Below are 26,786 nucleotides of genomic sequence, written 5' to 3'. Positions count from 1 at the left end.
AGTGTCTCTTATTTTGTAAGTTTTATGTGACAGATTTTAAGATATCTTTTTCATATTAATAACTTGTGATTTCTGATGATAAAAGTTTTTGCTGTTGGTAGTATTTTTATTGGTGTTTTCAATGATATTTAATTTTTAAGATTTTTAATAGTAACGTATTTTCATTGTAGAAAATTTGAAAAACAAACTTATGAAGCAAGTAAAATCATGAAAATCATACCGAAAGGGAGAAGAATGTGTCAGTCCAAAATACGCTCTTTAGTATAAGGATTATTTTGAGCTGAGTACTTTTTTAAGCACCAGCAGACAAGGAAAAGTTCTGAAAATGAGTAGAAGTTACTCTTTTGTAAGAGACATTTACATTTATAAGGGAAGTCTCCATTTCTAAGGATGTCTTCCTCCCTGTACCTGGAAGAGGAAATGGCCCTACATCTCTAGAAACTCTTTATCAAGGGGAAGGCAAGGACTTAAATCTATATCACGACCTCACCCTTGTTTACTCTGCTTTGCCCGGTCCCCTCCCATAGCTGGCTCTCTCCCCTCACTCTTGTCTTTGGCTGGAAATGATATTTAGGTTGGTATCTTGGTTCATTTCTTGGAGTTATTCAGTTTTCCTGGGTGTTTAGCATGTATACAGGAGGTATCCATGTTATTAAATTTTGTTTTTCTCCTGTTGATCTATCTTTTATTACAGAGGATCTCAGCCAAGAACCTCCAAGAGCAGAGGGAAATTATTTTTCCTCCCCTGCAATATGTAATACTGTAGCTTAGGGGTAACTGTGGTTAGCATTTGTTATATTTCCTTCCACTCTTTCTACTATGAGGGTTCTCCAGTATATATTAAAACCCACCATAAACATTTAAATGTTTAAATATTAGGAAACATAACTGAGACCTCAGTGTTGAAACCGAAGACATCTTATTTTTGATTTGAAATGTTTTGTAATACTCACACTAAAACTTTTTTGTTTCTGTATTTTGTGGTTTGTTAAGTAAGTTCATCCAGAAGGAGAGAAGATTTTTCCCTGGTTTCTGCTGGAAATTGTTAGAAATGTGTGAGGTCAGAGATGTTTAGTATGGGGTGATAATCTCTAGAGCACAGTTTCTCAAACTCAGCACTGTTGACTTTTTGCTCCAGATTGTTCTCTGTTGGGGGGAACTGTCCCTACTACATTGTAGGATATTGTTGGGTGTTTAGTAGCATCCTTAACCTTGATGGAACAGAGATCAGTAGCACTGTTGTGGCTCGTTGTGACAACCGGAAATGTCTCTAGGCGTTGAAAACTTCCCTGAAGCAAAAACATCTAGGCAAAGCATCTAGGTCGGGAACCATTGGGTTAGGTGGAGAATACTGGTAGGAAGGCAGAAGGGGGTGAAGAATAGTGAAAGTGTGTGCACAGGAAGAGAGAGCTTGCAAGAGGGAAGCAGGGGGTATAAGAGGGGTGGAGAACGCAGGAGGGAGGGGAGGAAGGTGCAGGAGAGAGATGAGGAGGACTGAGATTGCTAGAAGCAAGGCCGGAGATTGCAAGGGAGAGCTTACAAGGGTCCAGCAGCTAAGCTGAAGGAGTGTGCTAGGCCTGTCAACTTTATTGCAGGGAGTGTCAGGGTTTGTGGTGAGTTATTAAACGCACGTTCCACTGGAGGGGCCACTCGTCCGCTGTTTCTCCCAGTTGTCCCTGTGTGGAAAGGCTGGCCGGGGTACTGGATCCCCTTGTTTTCTAGGGAGACCAAAGGTCTCTTTTGATTTAAAAATCGCAATATTTTAAGTGAAACCTCTGTTTTTAATTTCAGGCAAGTCAACTGGATGTGTACAAAGTCAAGCGAATTGTCCAAGGTCGGTCCTCTCAGATGTGGTAGGGCCCAAAGTAGAGTTTCAGTTGTTCCGATCTCACTGCACCACGTGGTGATACGTGTGTGCACTTGTGTACGCGTGTGTGTAAGTGTGCTTGTGTGAAAGTGTGTGTTTGTATTTTGTTCTGTAGCTGAGCAGCAGTTAGATATTTTCCTTTTTATTTTTTTCTCTCTCACAGACAACCATATGTGTTAAGAATGGAGCACCCTTTATCTTTAAAATGATATTATCTATTAGTAAAGAATACCAAACTGCTGAAAGGAACAATACATGACCCAGCTGAAGAAATTACTGGGTGAAAGTAATCTCACACACACACACACACACACACACACACACACACACACACACACACACACAGAAAGTAATCACCCAGCTGAAGAAATAAAACATCACTATACAGTTAAAGCCTTTTATGTGCCCTTCCTGATCCCGTATTTTTCTCTGCCCTTATAGGCTATAACGCATTTTTAGGGCCCACATATTTTTAAACGAGTACTTTTATCAAGTAGTAGCAGTTTAGATCGTGTCTAAGAATAATTGCATATATATATATATATATATATATATATATATATATATATATATCTGTGTATGTTCAGGTATACATATATATGTATATAAATGTAAGCTTGGTATTTCAGAAATTGATTTACTATAATCTATATGTTTTTAACATTTTTCTAATATTTAATGTTTATTTTTGAGAGAGAGATAGAGCAAGAGTGAGGGAAGGGCAGAGAGAGAAGGAGGCACAGAATCCGAAGCAGGCTCTAGGCTCTGAGCTGTCAGCGCAGAGCCCGACGTGGGGCTCGAACTCACGAACCGCGAGATCATGACCTCAGCCAAAGTTGGACGCTTAACCGACTGAGCCACCCAGGCGCCCCTATAATCTTTATTAAGATGAATAATAATATATTACCTTTCTATAGCAATTTACATTTACAGCGTAAGTTGAAATATTTCATCGCATTTTACTTTTATTAATTGACATCTGTACCTTAATCCTTTAGACTCGCAAAGTCTCTGAAAGTCGAATGGATATGCATGTGTGAGCCTGGTTAATGCAAGGTAATCACTTTCGATATTCTATATCCTACCCACTGTACATCTGCTAGAGAATAATGCTTCAGAATTCTGTTTTCTGAATAGGCATTAATGTGCAGCAATTGGGTATTATGCCACTTTTGAGTTGTAATCAAATGTACCATCTATGTGCATAAATGCATTTCAATTCACGCCACATTATTAGATATAAAACATGACACGTATTTGACTGAGAGCAACACCTGTAGGTTTCTTGGAGCGTCTTGACATTCTTTATTGACAGTTGTCACAGATCAAATTTTCTCCTCTGGTTCCTTTCTTATTTAGGGTTGGATAGAGCTGGATGACTGGCCTCCCTCTGTTTCATTCCTTAGCTTTTCCAGAGCCACGTTTTGCAGTGGAAAGGGGGAAGAAAAGTCGACTTATTTTCTTCTCAGACTCAGAATGGCTGCAGTAATTTTCTGTAATATATTTCGGCCGTTATTCTCATCTTCCAAAGCAATTTATCGTCTTTAACCTGATTTTTTTTTTCCCTAAGGCTAAATCATCATTTTCACGATAGGGATAACATGGCTGCTGGGGGAATGTATAAAGGCCCGAGGAATAGTTGAATTGGAAGGAAAGCAAAGTTGACTCTTAGCCAGCCAACGTATGCTAAGTAATGTAAGGAAATGAATGGAATAGAGTTGTGGCCCCAGAATCGGACGGGGTGGAAGGCAATCCAACCGTATTGTGTATTAGCGGAATCTACTGGACCTCAATAGAGAATTTAGTCTTTTTTTTTTTTCAACGTTTATTTATTTTTTTGGGGACAGAGAGAGACAGAGCATGAACGGGGAAGGGGCAGAGAGAGAGGGAGACACAGAATCGGAAACAGGCTCCAGGCTCCGAGCCATCAGCCCAGGGCCTGACGCGGGGCTCGAACTCACGGACCGCGAGATCGTGACCTGGCTGAAGTCGGACGCTTAACCGACTGCGCCACCCAGGCGCCCCAATAGAGAATTTAGTCTTGAGAACGTGGTCCTGGATGAAGGCCTAATCCTGATAATCTGGTTTTGTTGCCTCGATTTCTTACATTCCCAAATGCAATACTTACGGTAATTATTATTTTTTGAAGAACTGATTACATCCATGAACCTCAGAGAGATGGTTCTGTTAGTCAAGAAGCACCAAACTGGTAAAAGGAGTAATACAGTAATTACCTGTGTACACATCACCTACCTGAAGAAATTGAGCATTACTTATAGTTCAAGGCTTTGACTCACCAGTTCTGCCCTTTGGAAATCTGAAAATCTTGCATTTGGACTAAATTAACTCTCGCAGGGAATTGAGGCTATGAAAGAGATGATTTGTTCCACAGTGACTGCATGCTGTTGGGAAAGGCAGTGTTTCATAGCCTGTGGATTCCTGAAGTTCCAAAGTAAGTGGAAGGCGCTCGAAGAGTGAGGGTAGCTCCAGTCCAGGCTGCTGTAGCTTAAACACTTCCGAACTTGAACGCACGCCGCGAACTTGTCGAGAAAGCTAGTTGTGAAATTTTAAATTGAGCTGTCCACTTTGCATTGAATATTTGGCTTAAAGCTAGCTGACATACAAACTAAAAGATATTTCATTGATAGCTGCCAAAGAGAGTAAAGGGGAAGTTTATCACATGATACTAGGATAAGGAAAGCATATTAAAGAAAGATTATAAATGAACTAGGTGTCCCATTGTGATTAAGAAAATGTAGTCTCCTCCCAGTGATAGAACCTGCTAACATGGAATTATTTTGGCCTCGTAACACGGCAGAAGACTTGAATATATTACCACGTAATCATTCCGTAGGAGATCGGGCTTGGCTAAGCCTCGACTGGCAACACGGTGGCTGGTATAAATTGTAGTTTGGCTGACTCCTTAGCACTGAAAGCTAGAATAAACGTGTAATTCCTGAAAACAAGGGATACATAAACATTTTCTGCGTTAGGAAAAAAAAAAAAAGCTTTATGAAATGCAAGAGGGTTTTGTTTTTAAGATATCACTTACTGATTGCATTTAGGCGTCAAAAGAACTCTGAAGGTTTTCTCTCAGTCTGCTCCATACTGTTGCACATACAGTGTTTAATTAGATGATTCATTAAGTGTATGAATGTTTTCAACGCGCGTTCGATATAACTTACTAAGTGTTCATTTTAAGTGGCAGTGTGATAACCCCTTTCGGAGTCGCCCTGCTTAGGCTGGCAGTGACTACGGACATTGACATGTTTTCGTCTGCAGCTGGAGGCGCCCGCCCGCCTGCAGCAACGGGACAGCTGTCCTTCCTGCTGCTCTTTTCCTGCCTTGGGCCCGCGTGTAACTTACCAGCCTTTCTTGGGGGCTCCGCCCCGTGATCTGCACATGCGAGGCATTCGACAAACGCCGAGTGAGAAGAATGTTCCTGTTCGAGCACCCAGTGAAACAAAATGGAACGATGGCAAGATTTTAAAAAGCCAGGTGTCCCAGGGGCGCCTGGGTGGCCCAGTGGGTTAAGCATCGGACTCTCGAGCTCAGCTCAGGTCATGACCCCAGGATTCGTGAGGTCGAGCCCCACGTTGGGCTCTGCGCTGGCAGTGCGGATTTTGCTGGAGATTCTCTTTCCCTTTCTCTCTGCCCCTCCCCCACTCACACTCTCTCTCCCTCTCAATCTCTCAAAATAAGCGAACAAACAAACAAAAAACTTAAAAAGCCAGGTGTCCCATCACTGTCTATAAGTGTCCATGCAGTTTTGATCCATCCGTTGAGCTCTCTGGGCCTTAGTTTTCTTAACCTGTCATCTGACTGGCTTAGATCCAATGATTTCCAAAGACCAGCCCTCGATTCACCTTCTGTTATTCATTGGCTCCCTCCCCTGTGATTCTGCCTACTGTCTTCCGTTCCATCTGTACGTCTAGTGGAGAGGATACTGTGTAAGTTACCATACACCTAAGTATTTGTCGTGCTTTCAGTTTTTCAGATTCATCAATAACTTCTGCCCTTCGGGGGCGCCTGGGTGGCGCAGTCGGTTAAGCGTCCGACTTCAGCCAGGTCACGATCTCGCGCGGTCCGTGAGTTCCAGCCCCGCGTCGGGCTCTGGGCTGCTGGCTCAGAGCCTGGAGCCTGTTTCTGATTCTGTGTCTCCCTCTCTCTGTGCCCCTCCCCCGTTCATGCTCTGTCTCTCTCTGTCCCAAAAATAAATAAACGTTGAAAAAAAAAATTTAATAACTTCTGCCCTTCGGGGAGAAATAAACATAGCCTTTTCCCTGTAAACTGAGAACATGGCTACATATTTGAAATCTGTATTGTCAACCTTAACACTCTTCTGATTGGGAATGGCCGTTGCCTTCCTACCCTTGAATTTCCTCCAAGAACACTTTCTGGCTGCTCCCATTTAGTGCTTTGATGGGAGGTCAGGAGGACTGGATGCCGGATCTCCATCTGCTCCCAAATCCCTGTGTCACGGAGGGCCACTCATTTCCCCAAGTGTAAAATTAGGGAGCTTTATTTGATGATATCTAGAATCTGCTATAAGTCTCATTCTATGTGAATCTGTGTTTGGGGGTGCCCATCGTTTATATACGAGGCAAGTCAAAAGAACTTTTAATGAGCACCTACTGTGTGCCAAAATGATAGATATATTTTAAGACTAAGGAAACTGGGGACCAGAGAGGTTAAATAGCATGCCTAATCACTAATAAGCCAACAAAGCTGCAGGTGACAGAATCAGGACTTGAATCTGTGTCTGCCTGGTTCCACAAGCCATACCAGTTGGAGAGGTTTGTTAGATCTGTTTTATTAATTTTATTTGATAGGTGATGGGGAACAAGTTTTTGAGCAAGGGTTAGTGTGATACAAGGCCTTATTTATTTGTTTATTTATTTTTGGTGTTGTTAACATTTATTTCTATTTTTTTAATTTTAATTTTTTTAAATTTCCATCCAAATTAGTTAGCATCTAGTGCCACAATGATTTCAGGAGTCGATTCCTTAGTGCCCCTTCCCCATGTAGCCCATCCCCCTCCCCAACCCCTCCAGCAACCCTCTGTTTGTTCTCCACATTTAAGAGCCTCTTATGTGTTGTCCCACTCTCTGTTTTTAGATTATTTTTGTTTCCCTTCCCTTATGTGCATATGTTTTGTCTCTTAAAGTCCTCATATGAGTGAAGTCGTATGATATTTGTCTTTCTCTGCTGGACTAATTTCGCTTAGCATAATACCCCCCAGTTCCATCCACGTAGTTGCAAATGGCAAGATTGCATTCTTTTTGGTTGCCAAGTAATACTCCATTTTATATATATATACCACATCTTCTTCATCCATTTATGCATTGATGGACATTTGGACTCTTTCCACACTTTGGCTATTGTCGATAGTGCTGCTATAAACATGGGGGTGCATGTGTCCCTTTGAAACAGCACACCTGTATCCCGTGGATAAATACCTAGTAGTGCAATGGCTGGGTCGTAGGGTAGTTCCATTTTTAGTTTTTTGAGGAACCTCCATACTGTTTTCCAGAGTGGCTGTACCAGCTTGCATTCCCACCAGCAGTGCAAAAGAGATCCTCTTTCTCCATATCCTCACCAACGTCTGTTGTTGCCTGAGTCATTAATGTTAGCCATTCTGACAGGTGTAAGGTGGTATCTCATTGTGGTTTTGAATTGTATTTCCCTGATGGTGAGTGATGTGGAGCATTTTTCCATGTGTCAGTTGGCCATCTGGATGTCTTCTTTGGAGAAGTGTCTATTCATGTCTTTGGCCCATTTCTTCACTGGATTCTTTGTTTTCTGGGTGTTGAGTTTGAGAAGTTCTTTGTAGATTTTGGATACTAACCCTTTATCTGATATGTCATTTGCAAATATCTTCTACCATTCTGTCGGTTGCCTTTTAGTTTTGCTGATTGTTTCCTTCACTGTGCAGAAGCTTTTTATTTTGATGAGGTCCCAGTAGTTCATTTTTTGCTTTTGTTTCCCTTGCCTCCAGAGACGTGTTGAGTAACAAGTTGCTGCATCCAAGATCAAAGAGGTTTTTGCCTGCTTTCTCCTCAAGGATTTTGATGGCTTCCTGTCTCACATTTAGGTTAAAAGGCCTAATTTTAAAAGGTCAGCATCAGTGCAGAGCCTGCTTGAGATTCTTCTCTCTCTCCCCTTCTCTCTCTGCCCCTCCCCCGTGCGCTCTCTCTCTCTTTCTCTCTCTCAGAATAAATAAATAAAAACTTTAAAAATAAAAAGATCAGCATGATGGTATTCATGGAAGATAGCAGCCCTATTTAATTGATTCTTTTATTTTCAACATCGAACGCAGTATTTAGCAAATGTTAGATCTATAATTGATTTTTACTGAATGAATGCATGGATGGATGGATGAATGAATGATGCTGCTGAATAGGTCATGAGATCAGAGAAAGGAGAAATACTAGTGATAATGCTACCGTGGTGGTCTGAGCATGAAGTAATAAAACATTGAACTAGAGTGGTGGCAGTGTGGAAGGACACAAGCAAGCAGGAAAAATGGACTGGACCTGGGAACAAATTAGATGTGGGCATGAGAGAAGCCACAAATGACCCCAAAGCTTTGAAGCCTTATTGATTGCCCTGATGGTTTGATACCATTCTCAGAATTCTGGAGGTCACCTTGTAGTTTGACATCTATTACCAAGTGCAGTGAAAGCCTGCAGACAATGGAGTACAAGTGGAACACATTACCATCTGAATGAATTGCAAACCAAACCCGTTTATGTGTGAGTTTGAGCCGCATAAGGATTGAAATACGGTGAAGGAAAAGTAGTGGAGAACATAGAGGGTATAGGTCTCCTTTAAACTATTTTCTGCCTCGTTCCCCCCTTTGCTTTCTTTAATCAAGACCTGCCAATGGGTATTGAACTGGGTTCCACTTATTCACGTGTAGGGGTCTTCCAGCACAGAAAAGTAGAGATCATTGCCAATGACCAAGGCACACGTACCAGTCCAAACGATGTGGCTTTCACAGAGTGATCACCTCATCAATGAGGTTGCTAAGAGCCAGGAGATGATGAACTTCGCTACCGTTTTTGATACCAGTAGGCTGATTGGTCGTAAGTTTGGTGATGCCAGAGTTCAGTCGCAGTGAAGCACTGGCCTTTCCAAATGATTTGTGAAAAGGGAAAACCCAAAGTAATTGTAGAATATAAAGGAAAAAATGTTTTTTCCCCAGAGGAGATCTCTTCCGTGGTTCTAAGCAAGATGAAAGAGTTTGCTGCAGCCTCCTTGGGTGGAAAAAAAGCCAGAAAATACAGTAATTACTGTTCTAACCTACTTAAATGATTTACAGTGTCAGGCCACAAAGAATGCCCGGACCATCACTGATCTTAATATCCTAGAAATTGTTAATGAGTCTACTGCAGCAGCCATAGTTTATGGCCTGGATTTAAAAACAACGACAACAAAAAATGAAGCTTTAAAAGAGAGAAACATGCCGATCTTTGACTTAGGTAGTGGCACCTTTGGTGTATCTATCCTAAACATCCAGGATGACATCTTTGAAGGAAAATCCACAGCTGGTAACACCCACCTGGATGGGGAACTTTTTGATAGTTGTATGGTGAGCTACCTGATGGAAGAGGCCAAATGCAAGCACAGGAAGGATGTAACCTACCACAAGCAGGCAGTACGCTGCCTCCAGACTGCCTATGAGAAGGCACCATGTATCTTGGGTTTCTTTGCTCCTGCCAGGATTGAAATTGATTTATTCTATATGGACATGGGTTTCTACACTTCTGTTTCCTGAGCCCAGCTGAGTGCTGATGTCTTCTGTGGTGCCCTAAAGCTAGTAGAGGAATCTCTGAAGGATGCCAAACTCGCCAAGAGCCACGTTAATGAAACTGAGATAGTGATTCCACTTGTACCCCAAAGTTTCAGAAATTGCTTCCAATTTTCTTGAATGGAAAGGAGCTCAACAAAATCATCAGCCCTCATGAGGAGTAGCTGCACAATGCGGAAGATCTCCTGCTCCTTGATGATGCCCCTTTTCTTTGGGCATCGAAACAACAAGGAGGTCATGGCATGTCTAAGAGAGACCCCACCATTCCTACAAAGCAAACCCAGATGCTCACTGCTTCCTCTGCCACCCAGGCCACTGCTTAGTGACAGTGTAGGAGGGAGAAAGGGCTTTAACTAAAAGAAGTAAACTGCTTGGCAAGTTTTGCTCTCTGGGATCCTCTAGCCTCCCGGAGCATTCCTAAAATCCAGGTGACCTTTGACATAGACACCAGGATCAATCGCAATGTAACGGCTTCACACAAAAGTACCAGTAGGAAGAACAAAATCAACATTACTAACGACAAAGGCCATCTCAGTAAAGATGATATCGATCCGATTCTAGAAAAGCAGGAAAATAGAGATTGGAAGATGAAGTTAATGGAGATCGGGTAACAGCCAGAAATACTATAGAAGCCTAAACTTGAGTGGCATGCAAACAGTTGAAAATAACACTCTGAGACTCGTGTTCAGTAGAGAAAATGAAAGGAAGGCTCTTGAAAGGTGTCGGGAAGCATTCAGCTGCCTCAAGTACCAGCACACGGCTGAAAGGGAAGAGTGTGAGTGTAACAGACTTTGAGAGTCTTCAGTCCGAGTGTCGTGAGGCTTTACTGGGCAGTAGGATCTGGCGGCTGTGGGCTTCCGCAACTGAGAGGAGCCTAGGTCTGGTGCTGATCAAGCGGACGAAACGGTCATTCTTTGGAAAGAGTCTGTTCTCTGCCGCCACTTGTGCAGTTTCTATTTCAGTATTTCAGGCTTAGTTTGCATCCTCAGCGTGCATGAAAAAGGAAAGATTCAAAACCTAGTTTAACGATACAAATTTGTGAGTTTATTCAGCGTCGTAATACGAATGCTCCTACGTCTTGTGGGTTTACGATCTTCACATTTTTCAGCACCTGCAGTTTATGGATGGGGACTTGTTTGGAAATGATCACTTATGAAATATTTCGGCGCTTCCCTTTGGTAATAAGAAACGGGCTCTGTTACCATCCTACAGTCTCACCCCTTAAATAACAGTTACTAGTTGTGAGCAAGTGTTGTGGCTGCAAACCTGGATAAACATTTTATTCTACTCATCTATATACTACATTAGAATTTACTGCTTTCAGTCACATTTCTGTGTATTTTTTTTTTAATTTTTTTTCAACGTTTATTTATTTTTGGGACAGAGAGAGACAGAGCATGAACGGGGAGGGGCAGAGAGAGAGGGAGACACAGAATCGGAAACAGGCTCCAGGCTCTGAGCCATCAGCCCAGAGCCTGACGCGGGGCTTGAACTCACGGACCGCGAGATCGTGACCTGGCTGACGTCGGACGCTTAACCGACTGCGCCACCCAGGCGCCCCATTCTGTGTATTTTTTAAAACGTCTTCATGACCCACTGATGTCTGCATCTCTCGATTTACAGAAAAATTACAGTCCTTCCCAGGTCCGAGTTGTCAGCGGGGATTTTAACTCTTCTCATTGTATGTTGCTTAACGAGGTACCACGTGTTTTGCTGATTGTTCATGCCTTGACTTCTCAGCTATATATGTAAAAACATCCATTGATTTAAGAGGGAAAGACCTACTTCTTGATCTTCTTAAGCTCAACACGTTTTCCATGAAAATATGGTTGTAATTGTAGCTTATCGATGAGTCCTATGGCATTTGTGAGTCAAAGAAAAGGAAGATTTCTTTATGCATCACAATTATGGTACTGTGGTTTTACTGTCATTCTTCAGGGCTGGTGTGTATTTTGTTCACTTACAAAAGAGGAAGCATATTAAGGGGGGGAGACTGACATTAGGAACAGTTACAATAGAATTTAAAGGAAACAAAGACAAATATTCATTTTGGTTAGGTGAGATCTCTGACTTTCTTGAGTAGTTCAGGGCTTCCTTTCTTCCATCGATTTAGAATACTGAAGGCAGGTCGAAGCAGGTCAGTACCTGGCAATGAACCGAGCATATAAACCAAGGACAGAAATCTCCTATTTAGGGTACACTGTGTTTTGTTTTTAAGTTTATTCATTTATTTTCAGAGAGAGAGAGAGAGAGAGCGCAAACACAAGCAGGGGAGGAGCAGAGGGAGAGGAAGAGAGAGAATCCCAAGTAGGCTCTGAGCTGTCAGCACAGAGCCCGATGTGGGGCTTGAACTCACAAACCGTGAGATCGTGACCTGAGCCAGAATCAAGAGTCAAGACACTTAACCCTCCTGTGCCACCCAGCCGCCCTGGGGTAATATGGACATTTTAACAGTGTTTGTTCTTCCAGTGCACGAACGTGGAACGTCTTATCACGTCTTTGCGTCGTCTTCAATTTCTTTCGCCAGTGTTTGATAGTTTGCAGGGGACAGGTCTGTCACCTCTTTGGCTGAGTTTTACTTCTTTACCGATTTGGATGCCTAGACTCAGTTTTCTGGTATCTTAATTATACATGTTCATTTAGAGTATTGAATGAACCACATCAGTCTCTGAATGAGATCAGTTCCCAACAGCTCAATTATCAAACCATTATTGGACATGGTACATTTCAAATACCTGAATTAAAGCACTGTGTTGACCCACAGGAACCCACATTTCAGTGAAGCAGTGAGGTCAAAAGGAGAGAGCTGAACACGTGAAGGTTCAAGATGATCCAGAGCAGCTGAGGGTATCATACTGGCTTAAAAAATTTTTTTTAATGTTTATTTATATTTGAGAGAGAGAGACAGAGTGCGAGTGGGGGAGGGGCAGAGAGAAAGGGAGACACAGAATCCGAAGCAGGCTCCAGGCTCCAAACTGTCAGCACAGAGCCTGACACGGGGCTCGAACTCACAAATGGTGAGATCTTGACCTGAGCCATAGTCAGACGCTTAACTGACCGAGCCAGCCAGGCGTCCCTCGTATCGGCTTTAGAGGAGCCGGATGAGGGGAACACGGCAGACCTCGAGGAAGACCTGCCAATAGGAGTTCTGCTTCACGAACAGCAGTTACCTTTCTCCTTTCCGAGGTTGGGAATGGGATGGGTACTTTTAGGGCCTTAAAACTGGGTATTTCAGGAAGCGAAGGTTGTGAGAAGTGGTAGGTCAGGGGCCAAATGATCGTGGAGGAGGAGTGGATAAATACCACAGGGCAAAATTAAGGTGGAATTTCTCAAGATCATGCAAACAGCAACTAGGGAGCTTCCATGAAAGGAACGGCCAGGCCAGGCGAGGCTTGAGTTCGATGACCTGGCCAAATGTAGACGAAGCCCACTGAAAATTAGGGAACGGGTAACACCACGAGCCATAGGAAGTGCTGTATGACTTTACTCGCATTGCCATAACAAAGTACCATAGATGGCATGGCCTAAACAACAACAGTGCATTTTCTCACGACTCTGGAAGTTAGAAGTCTGAAATCAAGGTGTTGGCAGACTTATTTTTTGTCCTGAGAGCTATGAAAGAAGGATCTGTACCAGGCCTCTCTCCTTGGCTTATGGATGATCTTCTCCTTATGTCTTTATGTGGTCTTCCTTCTGAAAGTGTCTGTGTTCTAGTCTCTTCTCTATAAGGACACCAGCCACATTGGATTGGCACCCACCCTAATGACTTCATTTTTTTTTTTAATTTTTTAATGTTTATTTATTTTTGAGACAGAGAGAGACAGAGCATGAATGAGGGAGGGTCAGAGAGAGAGGGAGACACAGAATCTGAAGCAGGCTCCAGGCTCTGAGCTGTCAGCACAGAGCCTGATGCGGGGCTCGAACCCACGAACCGTGAGATCATGACCTGAGCCGAAGTCGGACGCCCAACCGACTGAGCCACCCAGGTGCCCCCTAATGACTTCATTTTAACTTCATTCCATTAAGATCCTATGTCCAGAAATGGTCCCATCCTGAGGTAGTGGGGGTTAGGACTTTATCAGATGGACTGTGGGGGAAGACACAGTTATAACAGATGCCTTGTTATAAGCTCTTCTGTACGTGACTGCTGGGCTCTGAGCCAGATGAAACAGCTGAACAAGACAGCCCTCGGTCTTGGAATGCTCACTATCTATCGCGATAGGTGTTTGGGTGTTTATTCTTCCTTGACCTCTGTATAAAGGTTCACAGAACTTGACAGTTGGAGCGAGGATTTGGAGAGAGTGTAAGGAACAACGACGTGGGTGAGAGAAGGTGCAGAATTTCGACACCATCAGTGGTAGAATCATACAAGCCTAAGAAATATTAATATGGAGATATCTCAAATATAAATGTAGCTATATAATTTGCATCACTTTCAGTGAAAACGATCCTTTGTTTTGGTTTTGTTTTTGTAAAAACATTCAGACACACTGCCTCGATGACAGCTTCTTGTGGGGACATGAAATATAAACAAAACTATAGTTTTTCTAAATTTTGTTCAAGAGGCAGGAATGAATAACTTCTGGGGTGTTCCATAGAATAAGGCCTGAAACAGTATTTTGAAGCTATTGACAGTTATTTTTGTATTGGTAGAAAAAGATATTGTGTGGGACATAATAGTTGCTCAATAAAATAGCTTGTTGACTAATAAATTCTGGGACTTAATAGCCTTTAAAATCAAAATTATATACTCCTGGTAGATTTCCAATGGTATTACATTGAAAGCCCGAAGGCCAGTACTTACAAAAGATCATTAGATTTAGTTAATCAAACATAGATTGTTTTCTAAGATAAATTATGTCTGCATACTTAATACATGCTTTCATATAGCAATATAATGCTGATTTATCTCTCTCACACTCATAAAATCGGTGCGTCAAATAAGGGCCACGCGGAATTGTTTTCACTGTTCTGTCCCTCTGTTGGCATCTTGTAACAAAAGATTCAGCAAACACAATAGACATTAAAACGTTTAAAACCTGGCTCAGTGATGCCATCAGACCCTTCCAGTAATTACCCCTGAGCTTCCTCTGTTTGTACTTTGTGACTTGCCTCAAATAAATCAAAGTGAGTGAGTCCTAAAGGAGAAGAACTGTTTTTAGCATTAAGGCCAATTCTTCAGGCAAAGAATTTGGGGTAGAGCCTTTTTCTTGTGACTCGCCTGTGGCCTGTTTATATTTTGGGGATGCTCATCCTCCCTGCTTAGTCATTTCCCCCCTACATTCTGTGGGCTGACGGCTGCGGTGTAATTACCCTGACACGGTTTCAGGAAAACCCAGAGAATCAAAACAACGGTGTCGATATCATAGTTGGTTTTACCTCATAAACGTGCTGTTCATTGAGCTCCTGGTTTAATAAAGAACACTGAGCCCTTTCCAGTTCTTGCAAGTTGGGAGCCAGTTCCATCAGGAGGTACCAAAGGGGCCTTGTCAAGAGTCAAGAATATTTGAGAAGAAGAGACGTACCATGAGAGAAGACATTTTACAGTAACATGCAAACAGAAGCAGGTCACTTGTAGGCATTCAGCATGTAAACCTTAGGGAAGCAAGAGGATGGAGGGGAGTTGGTGATGGAAGGTGCTCTGGGCTCAGCTGATCCCATTCAGAGATTCTGTCTTAGCCTATTTGCTCTGATCCCGAGGAAGCCACGTATACAGCACATCCTTCTATAGATAGCACTGTGTGCCAAGCACTACTTTTACACACACACACACACACACACACACACACACACACACCAATTTGATCCTTATTTTTTTAATGGTTCTTTATTTTTGAGAGAGAGAGACAGAGAGGGTGAACACAAGCTGGGGAGGGGCAGAAAGAGAGGGAGAATCCGAAGCAGGCTCCAGGCTCCGAGCTGTCAGCACAGAGCCCGGCACGGGGCTCGAACTCAGGAACCGTGAGGTCATAACCTGAGCCAAAGTCGGAGGCTTCACTGACTGAGCCACCCAGGTGCCCCAAGACTGGCAATTGTAAAAGTGACTCATGTTGAATATTATTTCCATATCAAGAGTTGACTTCCTTTCCCATTTCTTAAGTACTGATTCATTTCCATCTATTGAGTAAAATAATAAAAAATAAATAAAACGTTAACATTTCCACTTCACTGTCCTTAGAAATGGCTTTAAAATTTTATGGTTGGTTATATTTCAGTACCTTCCCTTAAATTCTGGGAATGCAGCCTTTCACAGCCCATATTACAGCGTTAAGGCCTACCTTACTTACAGATATTGAGTAGAAAATTGATCTTACCAAACTATTTGACTGTATGTCCCTATGCTCTTTCTGGGTTTTAATGATTTTAATCCCAGTAGAGTTATTAACATACCGTGTTATATTAGTTTCAGGCGTTCAATATAATGATTCAAAATTCTGTACATTCCTCAGTGCTCATCAAGATAAGTACACTCTTTAGTCCCCATCACCCATGTCCCCCATCCCTCCACCCACCTCCCCTCTGGTAGCCACCAGTTCTCTATACTTAAGAGTGTGTTGGGGCACCTGGGTGGCTTACTCGGTTAAGTGACTGACTCTTGATTTCTGCTCAGGTCATGATCTCACAGTTTGTGAGATCGAGCCCCACGTCAGGCTCTGTGCTGACGGCATGGAACCTGCCTGGGATTCTCTCTCCCTCTCTCTCTGCCCCTCCCCCTCCCCTGCTCATGCTCTGTCTCTCTCAAAATAAGTAAATAAATATTAAAGAAAAAAGAGAGAGTGTATTTCTTGGTTTGTGTGTTCCTCTCTCTTTCTCTTTTTTTCCTGTGCTTGTTTTTGTTCTTAAGATTCCATATATGGGGGCACCTGGGTGGCTCAGTGGTTGAGCGTCCAACTCTTGGCTTTGGCTCAGGTCACGGTCTCATGGTTTGGGAATTCAAGCCCTGTGTTGTGGGGGAGGGGAGGTTCTCTTTCCTTGGTATTCTCTCACTCTCAAACTAATAAACTTAAAAAAAATTCCACATATGAGTGAAATCAGACAGTCTTTGTCTTTCTCTCACTGGCTTATTTCATTTACCATTATATACGCGACATCCATCCATATTGTTGCACATTCTATCAGCTGATGCTTGGGCTGCTGCCATAGGTTGGCTATAGTAAATAATGCTACGATAAACAGAGGGGTGTTTTCTTTTTCAATTCGTGTTTTTGTATTCTTTGGGTAAATACCTAGTAGTGCAATTGCTGGGTCGTAGCGTAGTTCTATTTTTCATTTTTTGAGGAACCTCCCTACTGTTTTCCACAGCGCCTGCACCAGTTTGCATTCCCACTAACAGAGCGTTTCTCCACATCCTCACCAACACCTGTTGTTTCTTGTGTTACTGATTTTAGCCATTCAGACAGATGTGAGGTGATACCTCATTGTGGTTTTGATTTGCATTTCTCTGATGATGAGTGATGTTGAATATCTTCTCATGTGTCTGTTGGCCATCTGTATATCTTCTCTGGAGAGAAGTCTGTTCATGTCTTCTGTCCATTTTTTAATTGAATTGTTTGTGCATTTTTTTGGTGTTGAGATGTAGAAGTTCTTGATATATTTTGGGTACCAACCCTCTATTAGATATTTCTTTTCAAAGTATCTGCTCCCATTCAGTAGGTTGCATTTTAGTTTTGTTGATCATTTCCTTTGCTGTGCAGAAGCTTTTTTATTTTGATGTAGTCCCAATGGTTTATTTTTGCTTTTGTTTCCCTTGCCTCAGGAGACTTATGGAGAAAAATGTTGTTATGGCTGATGTCAGAGAAATTATTGTCTGTGCTCTCTTCTAGGATTTTTACGGTTTCAGGTCTCACATTTAGGTCCTTGATATATCTTGAGTTTATTTTTGTGTATGGCGTAAGAGAGTGGTCCAGGCTGATTCTTTAGCGTGAAGCTGTCCAGTTTTCCCAACACCATTTGTTGAAGAGACTTTTTTTCATTGCATATTCCTTCTTTCTTTGTTGAAGATTAATCGACCATGTAACCATTGGTCTATTTCTGGGCTCTCCATTCTGTTCTGTTGATCTATGGGTCCTGTTTTGTGTCAGTGTCATTACCGTTTTGATTACTGCAGCTTTGTAGTGTATCTTGAAATCTGGAATTGCAATAGTCCAGTTTTGTTCTTCTTTGATTGCTTTGGCTCTTCGAGGCCTTTTATGATTTCATGCAAATTTTAGGATTGGTTCCCGTTCTGTGGAAAATGATGTTGGTAGGGATTGCGCTAAATTTGTAGATTGCTGTGGGTACTGTGGACATTTTAATAATATTTGTTCTTCCGGTCCATGAGCATGGAATGTCTTTCCATTTATTTCTGTCATCTTCAATTTCTTTGATCAACATTGTATAGTTTTCAGAGTACAGGTCTTTCACTTCCTTTGTTAAGTTTATTCCTATGTATATTATTATTTTTGGTGCAGTTGTAAATGGGATTTCTTAAAAATTTTCTTTTCTGCTACTTATTATTAGTCTATAGAAGCGCAATGGACTTCTGTATATTGATTTTGTATCCTGTGACCTTACTGAATTCCTTGATGTTATGGTAGTTTACTGGCGGAGTCTCGAGGATTCTCTCTATGTAGTATCATGTCATCTGCAAATAGTGAAAGTTTTACTTCCTCCTTACCAATTTAGATGCCTGTTATGTTTTCTTCTCGTCTGGTTTCTGTGGCTAGGGCTTCCAGTAATGTACTGAATAAAAGTGATGAGAGTGGACATCCTTGTCTTGTTCCTGATATCAAGGGTAAAGCTCTCAGTTCTTTACCATTGAGTATGATGTTAGTTGTGGGTTTTTCATATATGGCCTTTATTATGTTGAAGTATGTTCCCTCTAAACCTACTTTGTTGAGGATTTTTGTCATGAATGTTGTACTTTGTGAAATGCATTTTCTGCACTATTGAAATAATCCCGTGGTTTTTATCCTGTGTCTTGTTGATGGAATGTATTATGTTGAATGATTTATAAATATTGACCCATCTTTGCGTCCCAGGAATAAATCCCATTTGATCGTGGTGAATGATTTTGTTTAATTTATTTTGAGAGAGACAGTGGCAGCACAAACAGAGGAGGGGCAGAGAGAGAGAGAGAGAGAGAGAGAGAGAGAGAGAGAGAGAGAGAATCCCAAGCAGGCTCCACACTGTCAGTTTAGAGCCTGATGTGGGGCTTGAACTCACCAGTGGTGAGATCATGACCTGAGCTGAAACCAAGAGTCAGACGCTTAACTGACTGAGCCACCCAGGCGCCCAGTGAATGATTTTTTTTAATGTATTGTTGGATTCATTTTCTTGAAGATTGTTGAGGATTTTTGCATCACTGTTCATTAGAGTCATTAGCCTATAGTTCTCTCTCTCTCTCTTTTTTTTTTTGTAGTGTCTTTTTCTGGTTTTGGTATCAGGGTAATGCTGGTCTCATAGAATGAATCTGGAAGCTTTCCTTTCTCTTCTGTTTTTTGGAATTGTTTGACAGGAATAAGTATTAACTCTTTTTTTAAATGTTTGGTATAATTCATCTGTAAAGCTGTCTGGAATTGGACTTTTGTTTTTTGGGAGTTTTTTTTTTTTATCACTAATTCTATTTCATTGCTGGTAATTGGTCTGTTCAAATATTCCATTTCTCCCTGACTCAGATTTATAATCAAGTTATATGTTACATGTTTCTAGTTTATATGTTTCTTGGTTGTTGTCCAATATATTGGCATATAATTTTTCATACGATTCTCTTATAATTCTTTGTATTTCTGTGGTGTCAGTTGTTACTTTTCTCATTGCAGATTTTGTTTATTTGAGTCTTTCTCTCTCTCTCTCTCTCTTTTTTTTTTTTTTTTTTTGATGAGTTCAACTAAAGGTTCATCAGCTTTGTTGACTTTTTCAAAACCATCTCCTGGTTTCATTGGTCTGTTTTATTTTATTTTTCAGTGTCAATTTCATTCACTTCTGTGTTAGTCTTTATTATTTCCTCCTTTCTACTGGTTTGGATTTTGTTTGTTGTTCTGTCTCTAGCTCCTTTAGCTATAGGGTTAGGCTGTTTATTTGAAATTTTTCTTGCTTGTTGAGGTAGACCTGTATTGCTCTCTACTTCCCTCTTCAAGTAGGGGCCTCGTGAGGAAGAGTGCCTCTCGTGCCCTGTAATGCAGTATCACCTGTTCACCAGAACCTGGTGCTCTAGTGGTGCCTTCTGTGTGTATTGCCTCTGCCTTCCTACTGTGGCTGTCCTGTGTTTGCCTCCAGTCCAGTTGTTGGCGGTGGCTCTCTTTGTCTGCTGTGGGCAGAATTTGGTCCCTGTGTTGTTAGTGGGTGCGTGTGCGGCCGCCTTGGGTCTGTGTCGAGTGAGACCAGCTGTTGGGTAGAGATGGAGTAGCCCCGAATTGCAGGGTGCTCCCCCTGTGTTCTGCCCTGAGAAGCTTTTGTTGGCCTTGCCTTCAGACCAGATGTCTGACCCCAGCCCCCCACTGGGTGCTCAGCCAGACTTGTGTGTGTGGGAATCTTCCCGTCTCCCCAGGGTAGGAGTTACCTCGGAGCGGGCCGGCCCTGTCGGGGCTGCTCGCACACCGCCAGGCTTGTGGCCCTGCTTTGGATGGGCTCCGGCCAAGAGCCTGTTGGAGGGGGCGGGTCCGCAGGAGAGTGTGGGGGTAGGGTATGCTGTTCGCAAGTTAGGTGGAGAGTGTTCATGCTCTGCTGGTTCCCGCAGGTGTCCGTGTGTCCAGGCTAGGGGGTAGGGAAGGGTAATGGCCCCCATCAGCTCCTTTGTCCCTCGAGAAGTCCCCTAAAGACCCCTGCCCCTCCAGCACACACTCAGATTAGTGAATAAATCTCCCTCCCATACATCCCACCCGGTTTTCAAACTGCTACATCTGTACTGTATCTCTGTGGGGCTGCTTGTTGTGCTTTTCTTTTTAAAGGGTGGGAACTCTTTTCTCTCACCCTCCTGTCTCTCCCACAGCCCAGCATGCTGAGGTAAAATTTCTTGCTTATTTATTTTCAGAGAAAGAGAGAGCAAGCACGAACAGGGGAAGGGCAGAGAGAGAGAGAGGGAGAGAACCCCAAGGAGGCTCCACGCTCAGCGAGGAGCCTGCCGTGGGGCTCAATCTCATGATGGTGAGATCAGGACCTGAGCCAATGCCAAGCGTCGAACGCTTAACTGACGGAGCCACCCAGGTGCCCCAGTCTCTGATTTTTAAAGTTTCAGGCTTTAAGGGACGCCTGGGTGGCTTAGTCAGTTGAGCGTCCAACTTTGGCCCAGGTCACAGTCCGTGGGTTCGAGCCCCGCCTCGGGCTGTGTGCTGACAGCTCAGAGCCTGGAGCCTGCTTCTGTTTCTGTGTCTCCCTCTCTCTCTCTGCCCCTACCCCACTTGCTCTCTGTCTCTCTTTCTCTGTGTCTCTCTCTCTCTGTCTGTCTCTCTCTCAGATAAACGTTAAAGTTTCAGGTTTTAAGCCCTGCCGTTTGCATAAAGTTAGTCCCCTCTGGTTTTCAAAGGCAAATGTCAGGGGGATTCGTCTTCCCCATGCGGGTTCGTGTGCCTGCGGTGCTTGGTATGAGGGTCTGTTTGTGTACCCTCTCTGCACCCATGGCGTCCCTCCCTCTTGTGGACAGTCCCATGGGTCCGTTTAGCTTCTGACGGCATCTCCGCCTTTCCTACCCTCTTCGATGAGGCCTCTTCTCTATATTTAGCCGTGGAGAGTCTGCTCCGCCAGTGTTTGGGTCATTTTCTGGGTTATTTACACCAATGTGGGTGTTATCGTGTATCCATGGGACAAGGTGAGTTAGTTTAGCATCTTCCCACTCTGCCATCTTCCCTGGAAGGCCACGTCCCTGTTGTCTTCCTGTGTATCTCAGGGTGTGTGGTATTTCTAAATGTGGTATTTCTAAATTCCATTTCTAAATGGAATAAATGGTATTCCAATCAGAATGACTACTATGGCACAGTTTTAAGACAAAGAAGGAAAAACATTCTGTAAGGTCTTCTTCTCGCAGTTCATTGAGAACAGTGGCCTCCGTGAGAAAGCATGTTGAAGTAGAGACTGGTGTTCAAAGGACTTAGTCCATATCTTAGCCCTTCCATTATTGGGATGTTTGACTTAATGCTCTGGACCACTTAGCATCTTGCAGCCATAGATAACTTACCTATAAAAGGTAGGTTTTGGAATAGTTTTCCCAACTAATAAGTTGCATCAGCTAAACTAGTGAAACTAAAATCTGATACCGGCAAAACTGTGCTGAAACACGTATATATTACTGATGATGTTAAAATTGACCCGTTTGGGGGCACCTGGGTGGCTCAGTCGGTTGAGCGTCCGACTCCAGCTCACGTCATGACCTCACTGTTCATGAGTTCGAGCCCCACATCGGGCTCTCTGCTGTCACTGCAGAGTCCACATCGGATCCTCTGTTTCCCTCTTTTTTTGCCCTCTTTTTCTGCCCTTCCTGTGCTCACACTCCCTCTCTCAAAAAAAAAAAAAAATTAAAAAAAATTGACCCATTTAGAGCAGTTTGGCAGAATATAAATATCAACAGCATTTGGCCTAGTCATTGGATTACTCACACTTAAATTTATGTTAAGAAAACTAATCAAAACTGAGCAAAACTATCACTAAAATACTCTTTTATAATAGTACATTATTTAACACCCATCCACAGAAAGGAAAAAAAAAACCTAAATGCTCAGCAGTAGAGTCATACTCAATTAAGTTAGTGTCTCCATTAGATAGAACATTATGTGGCTATTAAAAATGATGACTGTGGAGCCCATTTTACTACAAGAGTCAGCAAACTATGGCCAAGTTAGACCAAATCCATCCCACTGCCCATTTTTATAATAGATTTTTATAAACCTACTTTATTATTTACGTTTTATTTTTTTCAAGCTTTTAAATTTTGCAGGGGGCACCTGGGTGGCTCAGTCGGTTAAGTGGCCGACCCTTGACTTCGGCTCAGGTCATGATCTCACGGTTTCATGAGTTCAAGGCCCACATCGGGCTCCTCACTGACAGTGCGGTGCCTGCTTGGGATTCTCTGTCTCCCTCTCACTCTGCCCCTCCCCCACTTGTGCTGTCTCTCAAAATAAATTAACTTTAAAAAATTAAAAAAAAGAATTTTAATAAAATTTTTTTAGGGGCACCTGGGTGGCTCAGTCGGTTAAGTGTCCGACTTTGGCTCAGGTCATGATCTCGCGGTTCGTGGGTTCGAGCCCCACGTCGGGCTCTGTGCTGACGGCACAGAGCCTGGAGCCTGCTTCGGATTCTGTGTCTCCCTCTGTCTCTGCCCCTTGCTCGCTCACACTCTGTCTCTCTCTCTCTCTCTCTCTCAAAAATAATCATTAAAAATTTTTTTTTTAATTTTTAATGTTTTATTTATTTTTCAGAGAGACAGAGAGAGAGAGAGAGAGAGAGAGAGAGAGAGAGAAAGAGAGAAAGAGAGAGAATAGGGGAGGGGCAGAGAGAAAGGGAGACACAGAGTCTGAAACAGGCTCCTGGCTCTGAGCTGTCAGCACAGAGCCCAACGTGGGGCTCGAACCCACCAACCATGAGATCATGACCTGAGCCGAAGTCAGACACTTAACTGACTGAGCCACCCAAGTGCCCCAAGATTTTTAATTTTTTTAAACTCATCTCTACATCTAAAGCAGGGCCCAAACTTACAACGCTAAGGTCAAAATTTACATAATACTCCACTACCTGAGCCAGCCAGGCGCCCCTGTAAGTAACTGTTTACGGGACGACAGTGATGCCATTGCTCTCTGTATCTTCTTTGGTTGCTTTTATGCTGCAGTTGCTGTGACAGAGCCTGTGTGGTTGCACAATCTACAAGATTTGCTTTATGTACCTTTACAGCAAGAGTTTGCTGACTCCAGACTTGGGAGATACTAACATCAAAAGGAAAGTGAAACCTTAATTTGCACGTACAGCGACAGTAACGGTAAAGTTTATTCTGTGCGCCCACCGAATATACATGTCCTGGCATCATGCAGATAAATAGACCCAACATTGATGTGGCTGGACTCTAGAGGTGAAATGAAAGTATTTATTTTTCTAAATCAGTTTGCTGTTCCTGTTTTATTTGTTCTATTTTTTAAATTATTTGTATATTTATTTAGAGAGAGGAGAGCAGGGGAGGGACAGAGAGAGAGAATCCCAAACGGGCTCTGCCTTGTCAGTGCAGAGCCCAACGCGGGGCTGTAACTCAGGAGCCACGAAATCACGACCTGAGCTGAAGGCAGACGCTTAACGCAGGTGCCCCTTTGCTGTTCCTGTTTTAAATGAACAAACCAACATTTTAATCGTGGCCTGGGTGCTGCGGCAAGAGGAGTGCCAGTATGGCGGCCTGTGGTGAGTACGCAGGGAGCGGCCATTGCTGTTTGGGCCGGTGACCTAACCTTCCATGTGGCCCAGGTAGGACATGCTCACGTTGACAGTGTTGCTTACCTGCCTTCAGGAGGTAGATACTTCTTTCCTCTGCTGCATCCCTAGACTATAAGCAGTTGAAGGGTCCAGTAAAGCCCTGCTGACAGGAAGATCATGCTGTTAGCCTGTCATCCAGACAGCCTGGCAGTAATGGGAGGAGTGAGATCATTTGTTTGACTTTACGCTGCATCGAGGCTTAAAAAGGGGTGCTTGCTCTTGGAACCTCTCAAAGCTTGGGCCAGTCTGCAAATTGGAGAAACCAAACTCATAGGGAGTGTGTTAAATCTTTATTATTTTTTTCAAGTTTACTTATTTATTTTGAGGGGGAGTTGGAGAGGCAGAGAGAGAGAGAGAGAGAGAGAGAGAGAGAGAGAGGGAGAGAGAATCCCAAGCAGGCTCTGCATTGTCAGCAGTGAACCTGATGTGGGACTCGAACCCAAAAACCTATCACATTTATAATTTTCAATTTTTTTACATATGTGGCTAATGTCTGGCTCTTTGGCTAAAGTGCAGGCTTCATGTAAGCCTTCAAATATATTCATCGATTGAATGAGTGAATGAATAAATGCTTAAATATTTTCGTATTGTAAAATACATCAAAATGTATACACGGTTTTTTCTTTGTTTTTAAAGTTTACTTATTTTGAGAGGGAGAGATTTCACGAGCAGGGGAGGGGCAGAGAGAGAGCATCCCAAGCAGGCTCCGCGCTGTGAGCACAGAGCCCCATGTGGGGCTCGAACTCGCAAACCGTGAGATCATGACCTGAGCTAAAACCAAGAGCCAGACACTTAACCGACTGAGCCACCCAAGCACCCGTGGAGTGTGTTAATGTTTAAAGCGGATGGCTCAAAAGCAAATCAGCAGAGTAGTTACCACCAGTGACGTGGGCAAGGTTCCTTTTAATCTCAGGGGAATACTGTGCTCTCTGTTACCAGCAGGAGGATTCTAGAGTCGTAAGGTTCCAAAGTGAGGAGAGTCCTTCACCAAATCCGTCATTTCCTAGACCTCAGTTTCCCATCTGGAAAAATGAGGTCTGCCTCAGAGGCATGCGCTCACCTGTGGCCAAAGTAGAATCACTTGAGAGTCAGAATTGTGGGGGTTGGAGGCAGGAAGGAGGAACTGGGACCCCTTTTAAAACCACAGATTCTTTAAAATCCGTCTGGATGACTCCGACGTGTATCCAGGGTTGAGGATGTTTGGGTTAAATGGTTTCTCAATTTCTTTGTGCTTGTGTTTTAGAATATACACATGTGTGCACACGTTGTGGGGGTATTAGTTTTATTTTGTCATCAAATGGCACACACATGAATATGATTTTTGGAAATCAATAAAATAATGTGAGTATTCACTGAATGCTCCCTATGTGCTAGACTTTTCATAAATATAAGCCCATTTATTCTTCCTAGCAACCCTGTTTGCTCGGTGCTGTCATTCGTATTCTAGATGAGGAAACTGAGGCTCAGAGGCCACACAGGTATAAAACTAGGTCTGTCTGACTCTTATGATGTGGTTTTTTTTTTCCATTATGCCACACCGTGTGCCAGTAACTTCATTCGTTATTTCGTTGTGCAAAAAGAAAGTCCTCCTCTTTAGTAGCCAAGCTCATGTGCTTATCATTTAAAATTGTGCAACTACAGATTATTTCAAACTTGTCAAGCACTGTCACTTGTCACGTATTTGGCTAACAGATTTTCCTATGGAGCCCTTCTTAGTTGATAAAAGATATAATCATTCGTGGGGTACCTGGGTGGCTCAGCTGTCAAGCCCCCCCCCCCCCCATCGGACTCTGAGCTGACAGTGCGGTCTGCTTGGAATTCTTTCTCTCTCCCTCTGTCTCTGCCCCTCCCCTACACACGTGTACTCGCTCTCTCTCAAAATAAATGAACATGGAAAAAGAAAAGAAAAAAGAAAGAATCATTCTCATGCCTGCTTTGAGAGATCTGTATTAAAAATGAGTGGGTGGCCCATTGCCTTTCTAGATGTCAGGTACTAGAGTAGCGTATCAGGGATTTTCCCTCTCGTGAATAGCGTGCTTTTTTATTTGCGTATCTGCTGCAGTTGGCCAAGGATCAGGGGCACATGGTTGCTTGGATTGATCTTTTCTTTCTTTTTTTTTTTAATGTTTATTTATTTTTGAGAGCAAGAGACAGATGGAGCATGAATGGGGGAGGGGCAGAGAGAGAGAGAGACCCAGAACCCGAAGCAGGCTCCAGGTTCTGAGCCGTCGGCACAGACTTGACGCGGGGCTCCAACTCACAGACCGTGAGATCACGACCGGAGCCGAAGTTGGACGCTTAACCGACTGAGCCACCCAGGGGCCCTGAGCATATGCTTTTTCAATTGTGTTTCTTGTGAGACGTCTTCCTCGTATGATCTATCTTTTCACGTTAAGAAAGCAGTGAAAACTGGTTTTAAAGGTATGAAAATGGACTTTGTCACTTGTACATTTGAATCAGATATGCATCAAGTGACATCTAGGTGACTACATGATGGGACCAGTGGGGTAAAATGAAAACCAGATACAGACTTTTGCCAGCTCCTGCTGCTGTAAAGGAACCTTAAAGAGTACACCTGGGACAATGATCAGGTGACCGTGTAATTTATCCTCCTGGATGAGATCCTTTCAAAAGTGAAAGTGGGGCCTCATAATAATTCCCATTTGCTGTATCAGAATTCTA

General features: G+C 43.0%; 1 long non-coding RNA gene and 1 pseudogene across 1 annotated transcript in view; both read left to right on the top strand.

Annotated features, from left to right (window-relative positions):
• LOC123383260 overlaps window positions 1-26,786 on the top strand; it is a 73,754-nt gene that overhangs the window by 4,196 nt on the left and 42,772 nt on the right. The window lies entirely within an intron of this gene.
• Window positions 7,875-11,083, top strand: LOC101088993 (annotated as a pseudogene).

Source organism: Felis catus, chromosome X, assembly GCF_018350175.1.
Source record: "Felis catus isolate Fca126 chromosome X, F.catus_Fca126_mat1.0, whole genome shotgun sequence".
NCBI lineage: Eukaryota > Metazoa > Chordata > Mammalia > Carnivora > Felidae > Felis > Felis catus.
This window is presented reverse-complemented; position numbering and strand designations above follow the sequence as displayed.